The sequence below is a fragment of the Pongo abelii genome, chromosome 7, assembly GCF_028885655.2.
Source record: "Pongo abelii isolate AG06213 chromosome 7, NHGRI_mPonAbe1-v2.0_pri, whole genome shotgun sequence".
NCBI lineage: Eukaryota > Metazoa > Chordata > Mammalia > Primates > Hominidae > Pongo > Pongo abelii.
In genome coordinates this window covers 23,062,276-23,080,080 of record NC_071992.2, presented here as the reverse complement: position 1 = coordinate 23,080,080, position 17,805 = coordinate 23,062,276, and the positions used below count along the sequence as shown (strand labels likewise).

Here is a 17,805-nt window from a genome sequence, read left to right as displayed (position 1 = left end):
ATCTACCATGTGGTAGACCCTTGGAGTACAGCAGTGAGCAAAACATGCACATTCCATGGTCCCTTGGAGTTCATTATATTCTAGCAGGGAAGAGACAGTCAAGCACTCATCAACCCTTGTCTACTTAATTGTAATTTTGGTGATTGCCAAGGAGACTCCTAGGTGCTAGGCAGGCATGTGTCAGGGGGACAAGATGAGAGGAAAGAAGTCTGTGAAGAGATCAGGTGCCCAGCTTGTTGCAAGGCTATCCTCCAGATCCCAGCCCTCCATCTCTCCCTCTCCCTGGTGGTCTCAGGCTTTCCTGGAGGGGCTTTTACAGTGGAGCTATTAGCATAAGTCAACACTACTCTGGCTCCTGGGAGCTCAGGTGCTGCCTAGGTGGATTCAGCTGCTCTGTGGAGTCAGTTTTCTTGGCAGAGTCAATATGTATAGGATTAAAACATACACGGATTTTGTTTTACAGTCTCCTGGGAGCCTCAGAGACCTGTGGTTTTCTGTGCAAATATAAAGTCAGTTGATTCTTTCTGAACCCTGATTTTATCAACAGAACTTAGATTTCTTCCCCTATATTTACACAGCCATGCCTGCGGAAACTATGCAGGCCAGATGGGCTGAAAACATGCTGTTGGAGCTGTGTGTGTGTGTGTGGTTGTGTGGTTGTGTGGTTGTGTGTGGAGGCATGCATGTGTCTTTGCGTGTCTGCATGAGTGCTTATGTATTTGTCTCTGTCATTTCTATGTGTCTATGTGCATGTCTGTATGCATGTCTACATGTGTGTATGTCTGTTTATATGTCTGTACTGTGTGTGTCTGTATAAATGTGTGTTGTGTGTCTGTGCCTGTTTGTATATTTATGTATGTATGTGTCTGTGCATTTCCGTATGTGTGTATCTGTATCTATGTATGTCTGTGTCTGTGTGTCTGTGTAACTGTGCATATGTCTGTGTGTGTATGCGTGTGTGTGTCTCTGTGTATGAGTGTCTAATTCCATGTCTGTGTGTGTGTGTGTGCAGTCTGTGTCTATGTGTGTGCCTGGGTGCATGTATATAGAGTGCTTGCTTTGATGTGGTCATTTGTGCAGTTGTTCGGATGAGGTGATGGCTGATTTTCAGTCCTCACTGGATCCCTGATCCGCATCCATCCCTGACAATGTGTGTCCCGTTTGTCTCTCATTTTCATGTTGCGTCTCCTTCCTGATATCTGTTCCCAGCCGTGGGCTTTTTTCCAGTCAGCTCTATCCCACTCAGCATGTTCACTTCTTGCTAACCTATCAGTTTGGTGCTTCTAAAGTGTGTGAATTCATGTGTGTGAAGCTCACATTTAGCACATTTTGTACATTAACTCACATAAACCAGAGGGCCATTCTGTAGGTGGGTATAAGGATGATGATCATTTTCAAATGAGGGAAGAGAGGCTAAGAGAGGCTCAGTAACTTACCTAACATCAATCAGCTAGAAAGTGGTGGGCTTCAACTTTGTAGCAAGTGGTCTGGCTCCAGAGACCAAAATGGCCAGATGTGACATTGTACAAAGGAAGAGGTGGCTTCTAGAGAAGAAAGCCATCAGATCCAAGGAAAGAAGAGCAGAGGAAAATGAAAGCAGTACTTCCGGCCTGAAAATAAGTTCTTCAGGGAGAGGTGGGGGTTTTTACTTGGGGTGAGGACATGAATGGAGAGGGCCTGGGGAGGGTGGGCAGCTGGACAGGTTGGCCTCCACATTGTGGCTTTGCCCCTGGCTGGCAGTGTGCCCCGGGCCAAGTCATCTGACCTCTCCACTGCTAGAACCTACCTTCCAGGAGCATGGGTTTGGTCAACTGAGGTAATGTCAGCTGAGTGTCTGGCCTGTAGTGGGGATTACAGTGGGTATATTCAGCGTAGTCTGATTAAGGGGCACATCTCTCGCCTTGTTCTTGATAGTTTGTAATTTTTTTACTGGTATCTGTGTCTTTCACTTTGCCTCACCTAAAGAAACACCATTCTGCTCAAACGCAGGAAAACCTTTCATTTAAGCAGTGAGAAACTGAGGTGGTGTAATCAATGGGTTTCAATGAATTTGTGGAGGGCTTTAGTATGAAATGCAGAGTCCTGGGCCCCACCCCAGTTCTGCTGAATCACATAGGTGAGGCAGTACCTGTGAATCTGCTTTTGAGGACCACCATTCCTACTTCAAAGGGTTAGATTGTTTAACCTTGGGTTACATGTTTGACCTTATGAAGGGGTTGGGGATGCCTTTTCCCCCAGGGATTCTCTGTAGAGCTTACAGGTACCCTCGGTTAACTCTGGAAGCTGTGTCCTATTTCAAGGGGGTAGTGGAAGAAGGGGCAGGGTTGACTGTATCATGTTCTGACTTGGGGGCCATTCTGGGGGGCCAGAACACCCTGGCTCTGGCTGACCTTCACTCTTCAAATGGCTTAAGATGCAGTGGCAGGAGAATTCATCTCCCCCTTAGGCCTTGTGGCTGTCTGCAGTCTCAGCCCACAGATCTCCCCACCTAGAGAACAGCTAGGATACAGAGGTGACCTGCAGCCTCCACCCCTCCTGCCAGGCCCTGTAACTCCCCCAGCAACTACAACTGCAAGAACAAGTTGTCTTCATTCCCAAAGCTGTAGCTGGTCCCCTAGAGCGCCCTGTGTTCTGAGAGCTGGAAGGCTTTTCACTATTTAAATGATTTTTTTCTATGTTAGGGTGGAACCAGCCCACTCCACAAGCAAAATCTATAGTGCTGAGAAGCGCCAGAAAATTGGCAAGGCTTAATAAACCTCATGCCTGACGCGCTCCTGTGGCTATATATCAAAGGGAAAACAAATATATTGACTAATTCCTCTTGGAAGAACATCCATAAATTACAGCTGTTTGAAACCAGCCCGTTGTGAAAAAAGGTTACAGATGATGTAATTTGCACCATTATAGGTATAACTGCACCACACCCAGGTTTAACTTTTGCTGCCGCCTCTTAGCTCTGAGTGTGGGAAGGACCCAGCATCCTGGGGAATGTGTGGTTTTGGGGAGGAAGGAGAAAAATACCTTACATTTGATTTCTCAGAGTTCCCTGCTACCAGCGGCTTTGTATGACCCTCCTGACAGCCCCCTGGCGAAGGTCTTGGCTTCTCAGAGGCAGGATGAAGACAGTGTCTGTGGGCTGGGGAAAATAGAACAGACTCAAGTTTAATGACCATGGCCCTGAGCTCTGGACAGAAGGCCTTCGACAGGCCTGGGTGCAGATCTGGGCAGGGCAGCTTCCGCTGCCACATGCCTACGGGAGAGATTGCATGGCCTAGACCCTGTTCTTGCTCATAGGCCCACCCAGGAGTTATTCTGATGGGTCCTGTATCTCCAGACCCCTTTGTTTCCTATGTTCACCTTGGGCATTAGGAACAGTAGTGCTCTCTCTACTTGTCTTGAAGAAGGGTTATCCTTTTTTGTTTTTGTTTTTGAGACGGAGTCTTGCTCTGTTGTCCAGGCTGACGTGCAGTGGCATGATCTTGGCTCACTGCAACCTCTGCCTCCCAGGTTCCAGTGATTCTCCTGCCTCAGCCTCCCGGGTAGCTGGGATTACAGGCACACACCACCACGCCTGGCTAATTTTTGTATTTTTAGTAGAGATGGGGTTTCGCCATGTTGGCCAGGCTGGTCTCTAACTCCTGACCTCAAGTGATCCATGTGCCTCAGCCTCCCAAAGTGCTGGGATTACAGGTGTGAGCCACCATGCCCGGCCAAGAAGGGCTATCCTTCTGTCTGTAAATGAACACTGTGAGAGCAATGTCCTAGCAATGCTCCACAGAGGTCAAAGCATACCAGTCCCCAGCTCCTGTGGTTACATTAGACCCCATCTATTCCCATCTAAGAGATGAGAAAACTGAGGCCAGCAGGCTTAGTGCTGAACGTACAGGGGACGATACAAGTGTGCCTAGTTCTCCCATTTCCCATCTCCTTGGCCTACATCCCTGCCAATAGCTCCTTGGTTTCCAAGCTTAGCGCCTAGGGTGCATGGAAATGCAGATTCCAGGGCTTCAACCCCAGGGAATCTACGACTGCGAAGTTGTATTTTTTTAAACAATACACAGGTAGTCACGATGTACCTAGATTAAAAACTATTGGACTTGGCCCAAGGGTCTTTTGGTGAATGCCAGATTCCTTGAGTCTTCCCCTGGCTTTTCTTGTTAACCAAGGGTACAGGTCAGTGGTTCTCCTGCCCCCAACCCACTGCTTCTCCAGATGGTTCCAAATGAACCCCTTTTTCCGAGCTCTTAGTGCTGACACAGGGGCAGAAGAACTCAGGGGCTTTTCCACCAGTTAGGCTTTTTGAGAAGGGGAGGAAGCAATTAGGAGGGTCTTAAGGGAGAACATAGGCTAGGCCTGCATCAGAAAACTGGAGCTTGAATCAAACTTCATTATATGCCTGATTTTCTTATTGGACAAGTCCAACTGTGAGCCATTTCCAGGTGTCACATCCTCACGGTGTCAAGAAGGGCTTTCACCACCCACACCAAGGTAGCCCACAGAGACCCTTCCAGCCACAAAGCTTGCTACCCTAGGCCCCACTGTTTACTGGCTCCTTTGTAGCAGGTGTGGGAAGCAGAGGCAGCTCTGCTGACGCAGGTGGACAACCCCCTGCGTCTGATTGCAGTAATTGCTGGCTTGATGTTTTGTATTTGTCTACAACTACCCCGTCAGTGGCAGTCTCCCACTCGGCTTGGTTTCTCTGAGAAAGGCTCTCACTGTCCTCTCCCATACGCACATGTTCCTACAAACACAAATACACATGGCCATGGGCCCAGCTGGCCCACTCCCGGCTGGCCTCTAGTCACAAGGCAAAAATAGCCACAGACATGCTCACAAATGAGTCTGTACTGCCAGTTGCTCTCCTCCTTTGTGACATCCCTGAGAGCCACCCACCCACTCCTTGTTTCCTTAGAAGGTGCAGCTGAGAGCTGTGTGGGGGTGGGAGAACCTGCGAGTGGGCTCCTGCTTCCTTTTCCCTCCGGCTTGTTACAGAACGTCTGCTTCCTGGAACCTTCAGGGCAGATCGGAGGAGGGACAGGAATAGGGCTTCTCTAGAGCTGTGGATTGAGAAGGAAGACCCGAGTTTCTTGGTGGGTGAGTGTAAATTGGACCTATTTGCAAGATGGATTCAGGGTCTAAAGGTGATACAGACTGTGGGATTATGCCTTGCACTTGGGCTCCAAAGCTTAGCATCTGGTCCTAGCCACATCCCAGACAGGCTAAGAGAGTTTAGGAATGCCCTCCTCCCCATTCACCATTGGTTTGTCATTGCTTAGTTTTAATTCAATTAAAGAAATTGTCATACAGTAAAATTGAGCATATATATGCTAAAATTCATTGAACTGTACACCTATACACATCTGTATATACAGACATACATGTATGTATATATCGCACATATATACGTGTGTGTACATGCACATATATGTATATATCACACATATACATGTATGTATATATCACAGACCTGCGTATGTATACATAGACATATACATGCATATATATACACACATAATGCACACATATATACGTATGTGTATACATATATGTATATGTATATATGTATATGTGTGTGTGTATATATATATACATATATTGGTGTAGCCATCATCACAGTCAGGATACAGGGCACTTCCGTCACTTGCAAAACATCCTTGGGTATCCCTTGATTGTCACACCTTCCTTTATCCCTGATTCATCCTCCATCACTACGGTTTTGGTTTTTTGATAATGTCATATGAATGGAACCATACACTGTGTAAGCTTTTGAGACTAGTTTCTCTCATTCAGCATAAGGCCTTTGGGAGTCATCCAAGTTATTCCATATATCAACCAATAGTTTGTTCTGGTTTACTGCTGCGTACTGCTCCATCATGTAGATGTACCATAGTGTCTTCATTCATCCTTTAAAGGATGTTTGGATTGGTTCCAGTCATCGATGATTATGAATAGAGCTTTTGCAAACATTCATGTGTAGGTTTTTGTATAAACCTCATTGTTCAATGCCCTAGGGTAAACCTCCAGGACTGAGTCATATGGAGATACATGTTTATAAGCAACTGCCAAACTACTTCTAGAGAGGCTGTGCTCTTTTCCATTCCCACCAGTAATGTATGAGAGTTCCAGTAGCTCTGGATTCTTGGTAGCATTTGGTATCATCCATATTTTTTATTTAAAATATTCTAATAAGCGTGTAGTGGGATATCATTGTGCCTTTAATTTGTATTTTCCAAATGCCTAATGATGTTGAACAATTTTTTCATGTACTTGTCATCTATTTGGTAAATTATGTGTTAAGTCTTTTGCCCATTTTAAAATGGGGATTTCTGTTTTCTTACAATTGAGTTTTAAGAGTTCTTTATTTTGGGTCAAGTACTTTGTTGGATACATGAGCCACAAATATTTTCTCCCAGGCTGTAGCTTGTCTTTTCATTCTTTCAGCAGCGTCTTTTTAAGAGCTTTAATTTTAATATTATACAATTTACAATTTTTCTTGGATCACGCTTCTTGGTGCATGTCTATGAACCTTTGGCAACTCCCAGGGTACAAAGATTTTCCAGTATGTTTTCTTTTAAAACCCTTATAATCTTTTTATATGTAGATTTATGATCTACTTTGAGTTAATTTTTGTTTATGGTGCAAAGTTTAGTTTGAGGTTTATTATTTTTTTGCAGATGGCTATCTAATTTTTCCAACAGCATTTCTTGAAAAGATTGTTCTTTCTCCCTTGAATAGTGTTTGCACCTTTTAAAAAATCAATTGTCCATGTTTCTGTGGGTCTGTTTCGGGGTTTCTATTTTGTCCCATTAATCTATGTTTCTGTCTCATTATAAATACCACTTGGTCTTGATTTTTGTGACTATATAGTAAGTAATAAAATTGAATAGCTTGATTTCTTTAACTTTATTCTTCTCTTTCAAAATCATTTTAGCTATTCTACTTCCTTTGATTTTTCCATATAAATTTTAGAATAAGCCTGTCTGTTCTACAAAATATGTACAAAAAGTCTCCCTGGGATTTTAATAGAATTGCATTAAACTGATAGATTAATTTGGTTAGAATCAGCATCTTTACCATGCTGAGTCTTCCAAGCCATAAGCTTCATTTATTTAGTTCTCCTTTGATTTCTTTCATCAGCATTTTGTGGGTTTTAGCATAGAGATTCTTTGCATTAGATTCATACTAAAGTATTTGATTTTTGGAACTACTCTAAATGATTTTGCTTTGTTTTCAAGTAATATATTGTTAGTATATAGAAATACAATAAATTTTTGTGTATTGACTTTGTATTCTGTAACCTTGCTAAACTCTACTATTAGTTCTGGGAGTCATCATCCTTACTGTCCTCCCCCTCCTCCTCCTCTTTTTCTTCTTCGATACCTTGGGATTTTCTACATAGACAATCATGTTGTCTGCAAATAGAGACTTTTTTATTTCTTCTTTTCTAATCTTTGTCTTCAATTTACTTTTCTTACCTTATTGCACTTGCTTGGACTTTTAGTACAATTTTGAATAAGAATAATGAGATGGGCATTATTGACTTGTTCCTGATCTTGGGAAAAGCATTTTTTCTGCATTAAACATTGTTAGCTGTAGGGTTTTTAATAGATACCCTTTATCAGGTTGAGAAATTTTATTTGTATTCCTAGTTTGTTGAGAGTTTTTATCATGAAAGAATGTTAAATTTTTCAAATGCTTTTTCTACACCAATTGATATGATCTTTTTTTTTTTTTTAGATGGTACTAGCCTTGCATTCCTAGATAGACCTCACTTGGTCATAGCACATTGTTTTTTAAATTATATTGATGCATTTGATTTACTACTATTTTGTTGATAATTTTTGTGTCACAAAAGAACATTTCGTGATTAAATTTTCTTAAAAAATATAAATCTGTAACTTTAAATTTTGTCTACTGTTGGTATCAAGATAATGGTGACTTCATAAAACTCAAAGAGTTGAGAAGTGTTTCCTCCTTATGATTCCTCCTTATGATTGTGTAGAATCCTTACATGTTTGATGGTATTTGCCTGTGAAACCATCCAGGCTTGGAGTTTTCTATTTCAGAAGGTTTTAACATTATGTATTTAATTTCTTTAATAGTTATTGGACTATTCAGATTATGTACCTCATTTTTGCTGAACTTTGGCAGATACTAGTTTTTGAGAAATTAGACAATTTCATTCAAGTTGTCGAATTGATGTGCATAGAACTGTGCATGGAATTTATTTATTATCCTTTTAATGTCTGTAGAGTCTTTAGTGATATTCTCTTCTTTATTCCTAATGTTAGCAATATGTAACTTTTTTGTTTCCTTTTTTTCAGCCTTGCTAGAGGTTGATCATGAAATTTTTTGGTTTCATTGATTTTTCTCTGTAGTTTTGTTTTCAATGTCATTGATTTCAGAGCTTATTTTGACTACTTTTTTCCTCCTCCCTACTTTAGGAATGTTTTGCTTTTCTTTTTCTTAAAGTAGAAGTTTAGATTATTGATATGACACCTTTCTTCTTTTCTGACAGAAGCATTTAATGCTATAATTTTCTCTCTAAGCAATTGCTTTATGTACATTCCACACACTTTGATAGATTATGTTTTTATATATTTCAGTTCAATTCAAACTAATATTTTTTGAGAATTCTGTGACCTAAGGATTACTTAGAAGTATATTGTTAAATTTTCAAGTAACTAGTAATTTTCTTAGAATCTTTCTGTTATTTATTTTAATTTAATTTCATAATTGCAGAATTAACTTTTTTTGATTTCAACTATTTTAATTTGTTAAGGTTTGTTTTATGATCCAGGATCTGGTCTATTGTGATGAATTTTCCATTTGTATTTGAAAAGAATGTCTATTCTGTTTTTGGGTTAAATGTTCTGTGAATATCAATTAAATTCCGTTTTTTGGTGACCTGTTCAGTTTTTCTATATCCTTGCTGACTTTGTCTAATTTTTCTGTTTATTACTGAGAGACGAGTATTGAAATCTGTAATTGTGAATTTGTCTATTTTTCCTTTTAATTCTGTCAGTTTTTGCTTTCTATGTTGTGAAGCTCTGTTGTTAAGTGTATGCATATTTAGGATTACTATGTCATCTTGGTGAATTGATTCTCTTATCATTATGTAATATCCTTTAGCTCTTACAATTTTCTTTGCTCTGAGGTCTGCGTTGATGTTAAAATAGCCATTCCAGATTTGTTTCTTTTTTGAGACAGAGTCTTGCTCTGTTGCCCAGGCTGGAGTGTAGTGGCATGATCTCAGCTCACTGCAACCTCCGCCCCCCAGGTTCAAGCAATTCTCCTGCCTCAACCTCCTGAGTAGCTGTGATTACAGGTGTCCACTACCACACCTGGCTAATTTTTGTATTTTTAGTAGAGGCATGGTTTTACCATGTTGTCCAGGCTGGTCTTGAACCCCTGACCTCAAATGATTCACTCACCTCAGCCTCTGGAATTTCTGGGATTACAGGCGTGAGCCATCACACCCGGCCTCTGGCTTCCTTTTTTATTAGTATTTCTTAGTGTATCATTTCCTATTGTTTTACTTTGATTTTCCCATATTGTTATATTTCAGATGAGTTTCTTGTAGATAGCACACAGCTGAAACATAGCTTAAGTCAATTCTGACAATTTCTGTCTTTTAGTCTATAGGTTTAGACCATTTATACTTAATATAATTATTGATATCTTTAGATTTAAGTCTATAATTGTACTATTTTTTGTTGCTCTATTTTTCCTTTCTCTGTTTCCAACTTCTTGCCTTCTTTTGCATTATTTGGTTTATTCATATCATGTCACACTTATTTTTTAATATTTCAGTACTTGCTTTTCTTTAAATTTCTATTTTGTAATGTCCTTGAGGTCAGCAATTGTATCTTAGTCTTCTTCATGTTTGTTCTTTATCTTCTGTCATTGTGGGGCCAAGGTAGTACTTCTTATGCAATGGCTGTGCACTAGCTTTCCATTAAATAAATCAATGAACATTGAGTGATTTGAATTTATGTTTGATGTTTGATATTTCATGCTCAGGGAGTTTTTTCTTCTTCCAGAGGGGTTATAATAATTTCCTTTCCCCTGACACATATGGCTTAGCTTTAAAATCTGCTGGCTTGAAATTTTAGATTTGTATTTAGCCATGTCTGTGGATATATAAACAAGAAGATGATGATGTTTCTGTTAGCCTTAAAATGAAGTGTCTTAATGAAAAACCTTAGAACTTAGTTTTCCCTCTGTGTGTTAAAGATAATATCAACTCATGAAGGATTTTGGTAATGGCATACAAAAAGCCTCCCAGGTCTGTCAGATTTGACAGTAGCTTGCCTGAATATATTAACATGTTGAAAGAAAGGTATTAAAAAGGGCTGGTGAAAAATGGAATCATAGGAAGGGAAGACTCACGGGACAACACGGGCAGTGCCCATCTGAGTGTTGTCCAGGAGAGGCATGAACTTTGAATCTCAGGGTCCTATTGGTTGGATCACCTATCTCCAGGTAGTAGATAGATGCATGAGGCCACCTTAATCTGATTCCATTAAAAATTCAATTATTTTACCTCTCTTTGTTCTGGTTTTATAATTACCGGGCAAATTTCCTTATAAGCAATTTTCTTTTAATTATGAAAGCAAGAACTAGCGGGTAACAATGGGAAATTAAACACATGCATCTCATTTTGCTTCCTTAGGAAACTCTACTAAATTCACAGTAAAGGGATTTTTCAAAAAGGCATAAAGAAGAACAAGAATGAGTGAGGACATAACAGAAACAAACATTTGAAGGTGGAAAGCATATAGATTAATACTATATTACCAGGCACAGGAAACTAGAATACTACGGAGGCAGTGAGAAAATGGAGAGCAGCTAGCTTTATGTTTTTAAAGCCTCAAATGATTTAAGAATTGGCTGCAGCAGGCACGCCCTGTAACAAGGGGTGGAGAGAAAGCCTACTATTAGGAGGACTGGTTTCAAGTCTGTAAGTATTTAGATTCCAAATCCCCTTTCCCACTCTGTCCAGCTTTGTGAATCCCTCACCTCTGCTGAACACCAGAGGTTTATTCCTAGAAGGATAAAGCAGATGATCATGGTATTTGGAACTATCCAAGCACAGCTGATGGTATGGGCACTGCTGAAAATAGAGGCATCAGGTGAGACCCCTACCCTTAGCCTGCTTTTCTACTTGGTTTCCAGTAGTACACTGTCAGCTGTATTTTTATCTTTTTTTTTTTCTTTTTTTTTTTTTTGAGTCAGAGTTTTGCTTTGTCACCCAGGCTGGAGTTCAGTGGTGTTCAACCCACTGCAGCCTCCACCTCCCAGGTTGAAGTGATTCTCATGCCTCAACCTTCCCAGTAGTTGGGATTGCAGGCATGTGCCATCACATCCAGCTAACTTTTTTTTTAAGTACAGAAGGGGTTTCATCATATTGGCCAGGCTGGTCTCGAACACCTGGCCTCAAGTGATCTGCCTGCCTTAGCCTCCCAAAGTACTGGGATTACAGGTGTGAGCCACCTCGCCCACCCTATTTTTATCTTTCAATCAAGAGATTAGAAAAACCTTCTCTAGAGATTGCACCAGTTCAGGTACGATGATATAATGTTACCAAATTGGGGGTTTTCCAATGTAACAGGCCAACCAGATTACTCCAGTGTGATAGTCCACAAGACTCATCCACATACCCAATGCTCTCAGACACCCAGTCTTAAAGATAAGGAGATGACAAGGAAAGTTAGAGATAGATCTGAGGAAAGCTTCCATCTAGAAAGTTCAACACCAGAATAAAGAAATAGAAAAAGGTAACTTGATGGAACAGAGACTACAGAGAGAATACAAAAAGTAAAATCATCCAAATATCTTTAGGGAAATAAGAGAATATAGTGCAATCCTGAAACGAGAACATCATATTTTAAAAAGGAATATTCAGAGAACAAGATTTTTTTTTTTTTTTTTTTTTAAGAAATTAAAAGTATGACGGCTGGGAGATAAAGTTAAGGTATTCTCAGAGAAAGTAGAGCCAAAAGTGAAGAGGATGAAAAGCAGGGGTGAAAACATTAAAAATGAGACAGCTTGTCCTGAAAGACTAATAACTGAATCATAGTTCCATAATGAGTGAAGAGAGGAAATAGAAGAGAGGAAATCATCAAAAAATAATTTAAGAAAATTTTCTGTATTTGAAAGACATGCACTTGCAGATGAGAAGAGCCAGTGAAGATTCAAACAATGAGTGATAACAGACTCACATCATGGCACATCTTTTTAGGAAATTTTAGAACACTGGAACTGAAGGTTCATCTTACAAGTTTCCAGGAGGGGAAAAAATGTAGATTGCCTACACAGGATAAGCAAACAGAATGACTTCTGACTACAACAGCAACACCAGAAATTTAGGACTACTCAAATTTTTTAAGCAAAATGATTTGTAACCTGGAATGCTGTATCAATAGCATTGATACAAATTTATCAATTACATGTATGGAGAGAATAAAAACGTGAAATGTTTCAAAAGATTTACCCCTAAGGCACCTTTTCTTAGGAAACTATTGGGAAATTTGCTCTGCCAAACTGAGACAGTAAACTAACAGAGAGGAAGACATGAGTTATAGGAAACAGGAATTTCTACACCGAAGATAGACAAATGCCAGGATGATAGTGAAGGGAGATACTAGGATGCATCAAAGGCAAGTAAGCCAGATTGGAGTAGCTCACAGGGCTCTGAGAGAGAGAGAGAGAGTTCTTTAAGAAAATGAAACTGCTGGAATGTTTGATGGGTCCAACTATATTGAGAGGAGATTTAGACATTGGGCAGATGGTTGGGGTTGAAATTGTGATAAATACACAGAGATGAACAAACGAAAAAGGTAAAGCGAAACAAAAACAAAAATTGAGACAGAATGGAATAGTGCTGAGAAGGAAAAGATTCACAGTGTACCCTGAGGCCTAGCCATGCCCAGTGTCTGTATGGTGATAATAGTAATGTACACCGGGTGAAGATGAATATGCCAACCAATCACAGTACATCTCCAGTGGGGGTACATGGGGACTAGTTAGGAATGTGTGTATGTGGTGAGCTTGTGGAGATGAGAGCAAACTCATGTCTTACCTTTCATACCACAAGTCGAGAGACAGCCTAGAATTGGTAAAACTCAAGAAGTAGTTAGATATGCACGCAACTTAGAGGAGTGGAGACAAAAGTAATGGCAAAAACCACAATTGCTTTTTCACCAACCTAATAGTAACTGAATGCTATAACTGTTGAAGATGTTGGGTTCTGGTGACTGAGCAATGAGGGAGATGGAGAGAAGAGGGCAGGGGCTAATGCCTTCTAAGGCATGCATGAAATAAAAGCATGTGTGATAAAACCTTAAAAATGGCAAGGAAATTTGAAAAAGTAAATTTTCTGTTCATATCTAGCTTCTAATAGAAAGAAAGAAATAATTAGATAAAAATAAAACCACTCGTGGCCATTATAGAAAAGCTGGAAATGCTAGTAAGTATGTAGATGATACTACTATTTTCACTATTCATGGCCTTTTCACTCCCATCCACTGCTATGTGAATTGCAGTCCCCTACCTACTACAGGTGTGTGATCCTCTCTTTGACTGATCATGCCAGGCTTGCTCTGTGAGGTTTTTGGCCAATGGAATGTGACTGGAAGTGACATTCAGCTGTCCAGTAGAGGCTTTAAAAACCTTTCCAATTTCTGTCATTGTTGTTTTTCCACTGCTTTAGAATGGCCTGCCTCACTTGGGAGAAGTTCTTTTATTGAGTGTAGAAGGACCTGTGAGATAGAGCCACTGTTGTCCCATAGACGAGTATAACATGAGCAGGAAATAAACCTAGAAAAGAGCTGAGTAATGCAATATGTAAAAGTAAACAAAACAAAGCAACACGTCTCCTTCACTCTGAAATAATCACATTTAAGCTTTTGATATTGTGTAGAATGCATTATTGTTCCCCATTCTTGGGCCCCCAATAACTTGCAGTGTCTCCCCTGACTGGCAAGTGCATCTCCTTACCCCTTGCCTTGGGCTTTGGCTCTGTGACTTGCTTTGGCCTCGTGGAATGTGGGCAGAAGTGATGCATGCAGAGGCTAGAGATGTGCTCCTGTAGTTGGGCTTGCCTTCTTATGCTTCTGCCATGATAAAAGATGCCTGGATAGCATAGGCACTGGAGAGACATGTGGACCAGGACCTCCCCTGCAGCCCTATTGCCTCGCTTCCCTCAGGAGAGACATCCTAATAACGCACAAAAAACAAGTGTTTCTTATAGGCTTTGGGATGTTCTGTTAAACAGCATTTTGTGGTAACAGCTAATTGATACCTAACACTGATACCTAGATTCCTTCCCTTTAAGACTTTTTCTGTAGAAGTATGTCTGATTTCCCCATATAGGGATCATACTGTCATACTATGCTGTTTTGTAATTTTTGACTTAATGTATCACCTCTTCTTCATGTAACTATGCATTCTTCTTATTGTTCTTTCTTCTTTCTTCTTCCTTCTTCTTTTTTCTTCTTCTTTTTAAATGGAGTCTCATGCTGTTGCCCTGGCTGGAAAGCAGTGGTGCGATCTCGGCTCACTACTAGCTCCAACTCCCGGGTTCAAGTTGTTCACCTGCCTCAGCCTCCCAAGTAGCTGGAATTACAGTTGTGTGCTACCATGCCTGGCTAACTTTTGTATTTTTGGTAGAGGTGGGTTTCACCATGCTAACCAGGCTGGTCTAGAACACGTAGCCTTAAGTGATCTGCCTGATTTGGCCTCCCAAAGTGCTGGGATTACAGGCATAAGCCACCATGCCTGGCCTCTATGCATTCTTCTATAGCATATTCTTAAAAAGGGTTGTACCATTTCCTGTTTAAATAATCATCTACTGCTCAACATTATACTTTTTCTGTTTTTTTTTATTTCACAAATATTTATGTGATAAACATTGTCATACAAAAATATTTTATAGATTTGTGGTTATCATATTAAATTCCAAGGTATGTGATCAAGTAATAAGGCTTTTATAGTTATTGTCAAATTTATTAGAATTCTATATAAATGCCCATTTTCCATTTTACCAACACTGAATATTGTTATTCCTTAAATTGTGTACAAATTTGAAACATAAATTATATTGTATTTTAATTTGCATTTATTTGATTCTAGAGAGGTTGAACAATAATTTTGAAAAATAGCTTCATGGAGGTATAATTTACATACCATAAAATACACACATTTTAAATGTGCAATTCAATTATTTCATAATAAATTTACAGTTATGCAACCATCACAAGGATCCAGTTTTTAAAACATTTCCATCACCCCAAAAACATGGCTTCAACCCATTGGCCATCCCTTTCTGTTTTCTCAGCCCTGGTCAACCTTCTACCTTAATGACTTTTGGTCTCTTAAAAATTTATTGGCATTTCCTGTTGTGTGAATTGCCCACTTTGCCCTCTTGCCTATTGGAGTATAGTTCTTGTCTTAGTGATTTATAAGAACCATTCAAAGACTCAGTTAAAAGTATGAAATTTTAAGTCAGCGTACATAGCCCTGCTTACCTGTCCGGTCATTCCTCCTGCAATTTTCCCACTTCAACCCTGTGCTCCACTGTCCTTCTGGCTGCTGCCGCCACATGCCACAGCGGTCTTCTCTTGGCTTTGGTCCTTACTCCCCACGCTTGTCCTCACTCCTACTCATCTTCCTAGTCCCCAGAACAAATAACACATTCAGAGAGACCTTCCTTGACTATTAACTGGAGAGCTCCCTGGTATGACTTTCAATTTTTTGGCTTCAGAGGGACTTATCTCTATGTCTAATGATTTATTTGAAGGTGGTCTTGATTTTAATGTCTGTTGTCCATGGGGTTGAAAATTCTGTGAAGGTGTAGGTCCCATGTGTTTTGTTTATCACTGTATGCCTGGCCCCAGGTTGCTGATTTTCTTATTTTTTATTTTATTTTATTTTATTTTGAGACAGAGTCTCACTCCATCACCCAGGCTAGAGTGTAGTGACATGCTATCAGCTCACTGAAACCTCCGCCTCTCAGGTTCAAGCGATTCTCCTGCCTCAGCCTCCTGAGTAGCTGGGATTACAGGTATAGACCTGGCTAATTTTTGTGTTTCTTTTTTTCAGTAGAGATGGGGTTTCGCCATGTTGGCCAGGCTGGTCTCGAACTCCGGGCCTCAAGTGGTCAGCCTGCCTCGGCCTCCCCTAAGTGCAGGGATTACAGGCATCAGGCATGAGCCACTGCTCCTGGCCTTTTTTTTTTTTGGCCTGTTTCCTCTTAATTTTATTTGTGGCATCTTCAGATCTTTAGAAGTATTTAAATGTTTATGTAGTAAACTTACAATTTTTTTCTTTTAGAGTTTCTTCCTTTCCTTTTATGCTTAGGAATGTCTTTTCTACATGACAGCGGATAAGTATTCATTTATATTTTCTTCTAGGTTTTCTACGTTGTTTTTAATAAAAAATTTCAGTGCTTTTATCCATTTGGAGCTTATATTGGTTTATAGTGTGAAGAGCACAATATAAAGTAACTGTATTTTCACAAACAGCTAACAAATTAACTGCATTTACAAAATAAATCCATCACCTTCTCACTGGTTGGAAATGCCACCTTTACTGGATACTAAATTCCTATGTATGCTAAATTCTATTTCTGGACTTCCTAGCATGTACCACTGCTTTATTGATTTACTTATTTTAGTGCCAGTGTTATATAGGTCAAGGAACCTTCTAACTGTAGTGATGCTTTGCTTGTAGCATATTGTCAATATAAAGGTAGGGACAAGGGATTCTAATCTTCAGGACCATTTTATTTGTCATTGCAAATTCATAATTGGACACTCTGGTTTTTGACATTGCTGTTATCAGCCCAGTGAGTCTGAGGCTGCCTCTGATTAAAGCCCCTTTCTTGATGTGCCTGCAAAGTCACATTTCTGGATCTGCCAGACTATAGGTCCTATGCCTCATCTGCAATGGTGTATTCTGCTTATCTTTAGAGTACCTTATTGGGGTCTCAGATGCAGACTTTCAAGACAACATTATGAGTAAAAAGTAGGCTAGATGTGAGACAATATGGAGAAGTGGAGACTGTGGTATCTGGAGAGTCCAACCTTGTCTGAAGTCATTCCAATGATTTAAAAGTGTACAAGCTGAGCAAGGAATGGAGCAGACTGGATTTTGCATGAGGACTACATGTTTTCACTTCTGTTTATATAGCAGTGAATAGTTTATTTATAGATTGTTTTATTTGATTGCTACAACAATCCTTTGAAGCAGATACTGCAATGTACCATTTTATAATACACATACTACATCTTCAAGAGGCTGAGTAACTTGCATAAAGCCTGTGAGCCAACACGTCATACTACAGATCCAGGACCCTGACCTGATCCAGGATTATTTTCTCTTTCTTCCGAACCATGTTGTGGTGCCATCCATAAAAAGAGCAGGAATAACTGTGAGAAGCTTGTATGAGCTATTTCTATTATTGAATCTGAAAATAGCATTATCGAAGTGACCTACAAAGTACCTATAAGCCTGACTCTGGCTGGATTCCAAACATCAGGGCATAAGGCAGAGAGAAATGACACTAGGCAGTGAGAGTTAGCCTGGCCAGAGAGGCTGTGGGCTGAATAACCCACTGCTTTCCATCCTCTTATTGTTGTAGTCATTTAGGAAACTCCCAGAGAGGCTGATGGAGATGACGCAGACTTTTAAATTACCAGTTCATTTCCAAAGCTGGTGTGTTCTCTCTCTCCTCTCGCCTTTTCCACCTTTCCTGCATGAATTACCATGGCACTCAAGTCCTGTAAGGGTAGATCACTTCTG

At 40.1% G+C, this 17,805-nt stretch overlaps 1 long non-coding RNA gene across 2 annotated transcripts in view; it reads left to right on the top strand.

The window, feature by feature from the left end:
* Positions 1 to 4,919: 4,919 nt before the first annotated feature.
* LOC129060916 (uncharacterized) overlaps positions 4,920 to 17,805 on the top strand; it is a 28,425-nt gene continuing 15,539 nt past the window's right edge. Inside the window, exons 1-3 of one of the 2 annotated variants that reach the window (XR_008527808.2) lie at positions 4,920 to 5,094; positions 10,676 to 11,135; positions 11,942 to 12,564. This is a non-coding gene — a long non-coding RNA (uncharacterized LOC129060916). Of the gene's footprint in view, positions 5,095 to 10,675; positions 11,136 to 11,941; positions 12,565 to 17,805 lie in introns of those variants that run through there. The other variant, XR_008527809.2, reaches the window with a different exon arrangement.